Source organism: Uloborus diversus, unplaced genomic scaffold (assembly GCF_026930045.1).
Source record: "Uloborus diversus isolate 005 unplaced genomic scaffold, Udiv.v.3.1 scaffold_13, whole genome shotgun sequence".
Classification (NCBI taxonomy): Eukaryota; Metazoa; Arthropoda; class Arachnida; order Araneae; family Uloboridae; genus Uloborus; species Uloborus diversus.
Window position 1 is genome coordinate 4,333,914 of NW_026557987.1, and position 7,394 is coordinate 4,341,307.

Consider the following 7,394-nt stretch of genomic DNA (forward strand, 5'->3'; position numbering starts at 1 on the left):
TGTCTTTTAGAGTTCGGACCCTGTCTCAGCCCTTGGCTCGGAACCAAAAGGTCCAGAACTCGAAAGGCGAGTTGGTTGTTTCGAAACTCACATTCAATTCTCTGACAGGTAATTTCCTGGCTTACTTCTATTCAATGGGGAAAATACACACACCGATCAGTCCACGAGAAAGACAGCATTCCCCTAAGTATTCTGCACCTAATACCGAACGGAAATTAATCTGAACGTGGACAGTTGGGCTCTAGAGCAGGGCCAGATTAAGGCATGGGCGCATGGGGCACAGGCCCAGGGCACCAACATTGAGGGGCACCAAATCTGTAGGTAAAATTTTGATTTTGGACTCATTCCATATCGCACTACAGCAAGATGTAAATATTAAATCCAGAAAAAAAAAAAAAAAAATCCCTGTAAATATTTAATCTATTTCGCAAATCCCAAAACCACTCCGAGTTCGTTCTATATTTACAACACTTTTTAAAATTACATCTTATATTATCATGTTTCTATCGTAATACTATGTCACTTCTATTTTTGTAATATAAGGTACCACCAAATTTAGTACAGATATGTTAATACGCAAGTATCAAGATATTTTACTGCTTCTGCATATAAAATAAGCTCAGGGCGGGGGGGGGGGGGGGCACCAAATAAATTTCGTGCCCAGTGTCTTCAAAAACTTTAATCGGGCTCTGCTCTAGAGCCATCAAACATAAAACAAGAGAACACCAATGTCTTCATTGAGCTCATTTCTTTATTCATTCAGTGCAACTGTGACTGACTATTTCTTTATTTAAAATTTGCACCGCTCACATTTCTTTGTGCTATAACATCCACAGCTATCCAAAATCGAGAAATGATTAACTGTCTCGAAGTTTGAAATATTAAGGAAGTTGTGGCATTCCCACAAATGAGCAACATGCGCAAGCACGATACAGCGGTTCACCATGTTGAATCCACTGTTTTCTTTTCTGATTTTAACGCGAAAACACAACTGTGAATCAGAATCTTGTCTTCATAACAAGGACGAAACTGCAGTCTCTGGATGCTATGACAGAGCTGTCGGTATGTTGTTACTTCACATAGTTCAAATTTCCGCTAAATGACTGTATTTTATAGTCGAGACACACGATAGGAATGCAATGAAACTGGAGAGCAAATTTTAGCGTAGAATCTTATCCGTTGACATAGAAAAAAAAAAGATCGCAGTACATTTAAAATTCTGGAAAGAAAGCAAAATGCAATTTGTAAAATATTAAACACAAGCGGAGCACCCTCGAGAAAAAGCAAAAGGGAATAAGAGCACAGTATATTATAATTTATGCGTTGTCTTCCAAATTTATGCTCAGAATATTGTAATGAGAATCATAAATAAGAATTACGGAAAACAGAATTATGTAATCCCCAATTGCTACGCGAACATGCTTGAAAACCCCTAAAGTCATTCACTATTCTTGTTTGAAGAACAGAAATGTAACTTTTTTTTTTTCAATGATGAGTGGAAAACAGCTTTTACTTTTTGTAAAATTTGATTTTCGCATTTTCCTAGCTCCTACCCACATTAAGACTCAATATTTCACCGAAAAAAACTTCGCAACTCGAAAATAACGTTGAATAAAATGTTAATGATCTGGTCTGTGACAAGCGTTGGATTGGGAAGAAAAAAATAGTGAATTTTTTTTAAGTAAGCTTCCATAGTGTCCAGAATGCTAAATGATTCAAGTGACCTTGGATCGAAAAACATTTATTAACATAAGAAACTGTACTCAGGGTTCATACTCTATTCCAAGTCTTTTCCAAGACTTTTTCATGACTTCATAAAAATTGTCATGACTTTGTTACATGCAGAGATTGGTTCTATTTAATATCAAGCTTTCCAATTTTTGGAAATAAGCATTAGCAAAACTTCCACGTGAATGCCAGTACCTCATCAAAGCACTTACTTGTGATTGAAAAAATATCAGTGCACAGTGAACACCAAAAAATAACTTAAATACTTTTAGCAGTAAGTTACTGCCCTTAAGCCAGGGCTAAGGCAGAACTACATGCAATATACCAAAACATACACAGAATATTTCTGGATGTGATAACCAGGTCGTCTGGTATACTGCATGTAAACTATTATCTTCATCAAAAAAATTTAAATAAAGTAAAATTACAGTGAATGGAATAAAATGATGATTAAATATCTATTTTTTTTTTTTTTTTATAAACACACAGAGTGATAATGCATTTGACAGAGGTTGAATAAGTCATTACTAAGTTTCAATACTTTTGCTTCAGAAGTTGCCATTTAGCGTCAATAGTGCATTTAATCATCTACATAACTAGAAAATATTTCGATTCTTTAAAGTAAAACCACATTCTTTAGTAAATTCATGTTTCTACACCTGATATTAAAAAAAAATCAGCAGTAAATAAATCCGATTTAAATATACTTGTTTACTTATTTGCACATTTTCAAATGCATATAAATTAACAGGTTCAGAAGTTCAAGAAAGTAATAGTTGATTCCTGATGTTTTGAAAGTAGCAGTGAGTCTCATGAATTAGTGGGGCTGTACGTTTAACACTACTCTTTTTTAGAGTATTGAAATTCCCCTATTTGTGTATTCTATCGCCTGACTAAACATCTTCATTTTTTAAAACCTCTGACAAATTAAGATAAACTCTGATAAATTTAATAATTAAGTTTTTACGAATGATGGAAACGAACTCGAATGCAATCAGATTGCGTTTTTTGAGTGGGCAAAATCAAGAAGGTGCAAGTTCACTTCTACAAAATATAAAAAGTATTGATAATAATGGTAAATTCATAGTAAGTAATGTCCAAGCACTAAAATCACATTGCAAAGAAAAAAAAAAAAAACCAGCAGCTACAGAAGTAGTTGCAATGAGATTTCAAAATTCAGATTTATTTTGGGGATTGTTCAATTTTGCAGTTTCAGTAGCTTTTATGTGGAAGACTGTAAAATCACGCAAGATTTCTAATGATTTTTTAGCTACTGTTACTTTCTCTTTGCCCAGAACATTTTTCCATGACCTCAAATAAATTTCCATGACTTTGAATGAAAATTTTAATTTTCCATGACTTTTCCAGGTCTGAAATTTGCTTATTTTTTCCCCATGACTTTCCAGGATTTCCATGATCCGTACGAACCCTGTGTAATGACTCCCAAAGGGCGCAAAAAAAAAAAAAAAAAAAAAAAAAAAAAAAAAAAAAAAAACTGGTTTAAGGGCGCATTAAAAGAAAAAAAACCGTAAGCGCAGGGATTCGAGGAAGAAAAAAAAGAGAAAGAGATTCTGGGGGGGGGGGGTAGGTGCACAGGTTGGAGGGCACACACACACACAAGAAAAAGAAAAAAGGTGCTAAAGTTTGAGGGCGCAAGAAAAAAAAAAGCAAAGTCGCACAGGTTTGAAGGGGCAAAAAAAAATAAAATAAATTAATTAAAAAAATTAATTTGAATTCTTAAATTTTGAATTCAAATTATGTTTTTCGCAATCACGAGTTGCGACAGGACCCTACTCATTGGTTACTACTCTACTCACTTGTTTCTAGACACGGCTCTTGTCCCTCCAAGTCTACCCTCCTGTTGAACGGAGACGTGTGTATTAGTTGTGTATGTGTAGGCTTTTGTGTGTGCGTAGACCTGTGTGTATGCACGTTGGCGTGTGTGTATGTGTGTGAGTGTATATGTGTATTAGCGTGTGTGTGTCTAGGACATGGACGCCACCGACCAGGAGCGGCTACCGGAGGACGGAGCCGCGCCTGCAGGGGGCGGTGGTGGTTGAAAAAGGCACGGAACATCAAAGACGGTCAAATGAGAACAATAAGCAATCGTGATTGCTCAAAAAAAAGGTTCAAGGTCGCAAAAGAAAACCCCGAGGGCACAGATTGGGGGGGGGGGGGCAAAAAAAAAAAAGCACACAGGTTTAAGGTCGCAAAAAAGAAAAAAAAAGATGAATGAAAGAAAAAAAAAACAAAGTCGCACAAGCAAAAAAAGAAAAAAAAAAAGATGCGCGGTGAGCGATTGAGGGGCACATCGGTGTCAAGATCCTCATTCACTTCGATTCGTTCAAATTCTCAGAATCTACCAAAACAACAGACTCATATCGGATCAAGCATCACTTTAAAAATTTCGAACCCGCCCTTTTCATCAATCACCTTTCGCTCCACATTAAACGACATCATCAATATAGGGTACTAATATCATCCCTCAATAAAGTCACCAAATACCTTTTTAAACCAACCAAAATATACCAACCATAAGAAACTGTAAAATAGTACACAGAAACTGTAATACATTATAAGAAAAACACTAGTTCCGAAGGTTCATGGATCAATTTTTCGTACCGGTTGTGGAGTTGAAAAAAAAAGTTCAAAAAGCACGATGGCAAAAAAAAAAAAAAAGAGAGAGAGAGAGAGAAACAATTGTTTTGGGCGTACAAGGAATATCTTTTTCAATACAGAAAGATGTGAGCTTTTGGTAGGACGTTAGACATTTTGCATATTCTTGTATCGGATATCCAAATGCATAAGCTCATAGCATTTTGCCACGAAAAAGAGGCTCTTTGTAATCCAAAAACAAGTGTCAACAATTATTTTCGCAAATTTGTTTTTGCTTTGCTTAATCCTTGTCTTAACTGTATTTATTTATTCCTCAGAATATATACTAATATATTAGAAATCGCGCGGTCAAGTAGTTTGGCTGGGGGGCTCAAAGGTAAAAAGCGGATTGCGATGAGCTGTTTTTTTACTTGTTTTACAAAGAATGAATAGTGTAAAATATAAAAAAAGAATCGCACTATGTATTGAATGTTTTATTTTTAATTAGTATCGCAGCGTATAATATATTTGAAAAGTAAAATTCTTTGATTTACGTCAAACTGGGAGCTTCATTGTATCTGATCATTTCTAACAACATTTTATTGTTTTCAAAAAAGAAATGGAATCTTACGTAAGGTTAGGGGGGGAGGGCTTTGAAAGATCTTACGTACCCTTATATGGCAGTAGGGGGGGGGCAAAAATTGACAAAATCATCCTCACGTAATTAATGAATGACCCCTAATGACACTCGTGTGCGTTAATATAGTTAGGAAACACATCTCGTGAACGACTCATCGGCAAAAACAACAAAGTTAAAAACTATACTTCGAGCTGCAAACGGCGCATTAAAGAACGTTAAACATCATCATTAAGTCGAACGAAGAGCTAAGTGAAAGTAGCCCCTCTATTACATTACGAAAAAAATAAATAAATAAATAAAATAAAATTCAAGGTATCGGGTGAAAGTTGATTAAAACCATTTCGCAAATAATCATTTTGGTCGTTTAAAAAAGAACCGGCCGCCATTTCTTTAAACGAGTCATTTCGATGCAGTTCCGCCTATCAGAGCGGAGACGAAGATCACTAATTCGGAGGACACTAAATCACGTCGCCGCTAAGCAATTTAACGCGAGTCAGGTCTCATTAAAAGCGGGATCATAAACGAGCTCATATATAAATGGAATAATAATGATGTTTCGTTTGGGAAAGATTGGCGCTCTCGACGGTTCGCGACATAGAATCAGGTGAGAGGAGACAAAATCTTCATATATATTGTAACGGATCCGGTGCGACTTCCACTTTCTTGAAAGGACGACACAGTTTTTGATACAAACACAGGAGCTTTATTTACACTATGTACAGGAGAAATCGTCTACAACTGCTAAATTGATCATCAGCAATTAAGCAAATATCACACCACACCGTAAACTCAACGGTTACACACGTATTTACTTCCAAATACGAAAAACAACACAGCAAAATGCCTCGCAATAAACAGAGCTAATTCACTCTCAGTACGAATTCTCAATCGAAACTCTCCTTTTATCATGCGTAACGGCTTTTTATACACACCGAAAGAGACCTCTCAACTATTCCAGAAAATGCTACACCGTTCGACACTTTCTTATTTCTTTTCATTCACAAATTTTATCAATGAAAAGTAGGGGCCCGTATACTTCAGCCGAATGTATAGGGGCTGTATATTCATTACGGGAAACTATTTACAGGTTACGTTACTACAATAATTACTATTTACAGAATTTGTAACAATGTAGTTACGCCAATTTAATGTCATTTTCTCATTATTGGCAGTTTTAATATGATTCAATAGTTTACTCTCTAAATATCACCAACAGTGGCCAAATTCAAACAGATTTTTTAAAAAAATTTAAAAAAAAAATCGCCAAATTTGTCGCCAAGTTGGCGACAAAACTTGGCGACCAAAAGACTGGCGATATATCGCCAAGTGTCCGCCAAATTATAACACCACTTGAGTTTACATCGAAATTAACAATGATTTCCCCCCAAAAAGGGGCAAAAGAACCCCTTTGGAGCATCCGAATGCAACCAAAAAGAAAGGGGCACAACTAGACCCCACTAGGAGTCTACGTACCAAATTTCAACTTTCTAGGACATTCCGTTCTTGAGTTATGCGACATACATACACACATACACACCTTCGCCTAAGGCCCCTATATATACGAGCCGACGCATCAGCTAAAGATCAGCCTTTTTGGATCAGAGCGCGTGTTTGAGTGGTTGTCTTTTCTGGCGAGTGATCGCGTTTGGTGATTGTTCACTGCGAGCGATTATTAGCGGCACGTGAATTGATTATAAAATAAAATATTATTTTCTGCAAATTTGGCGAAATCCGAAACTTTGCTGTGGTAACCCAAGCAGTGCAACAATGAAAAATCCGATCCAAAATGGCTAAACTTAAGCTGATGCGTCGGCCTGTCTATATAGCGGCTCTACCTTCGCCCATACAGACGTCACGAAAAAACTCGTTGTAATCGTCAAAATGGATATTTCGGGTGTCTGTACGTTCCTAGACACATATCCACGTGTGGTCGGGTTGGAAAAAAACTCTCTAAATATCACCAACAGTGGCCAAATTAAAACCAGATTTTTTAAAAAAATTTAAAAAAAAAATCGCCAAATTTGTCGTCAAGTTGGCGACAAAACTTGGCGACCAAAAGACTGGCGATATATCGCCAAGTGTCCAACAAATTATAACACAACTTGAGTTTACATCGAAATTAACAATGATTTCCCCCAAAAAAGGGACAAAAGACCCCCTTAGGAACATCCGAATGCAACCAAAAGGGAAGGTGCACAACTAGACCCCACTAGGAGTCTACGTACCAAATTTCAGCTTTATAGGACACACCGTTCTTGAGTTATGCGACATACATACACACATACACACCTTCGCCCATACAGACGTCACGAGAAAACGCGTTGTAATTAACTCAGGGATCGTCAAAATGGATATTTCGGGTGTCTGTACGTTCCTAGACACATATCCACGTGTGGTCGGGTTGAAAAAAAACTCAACATTCATTTGGGGG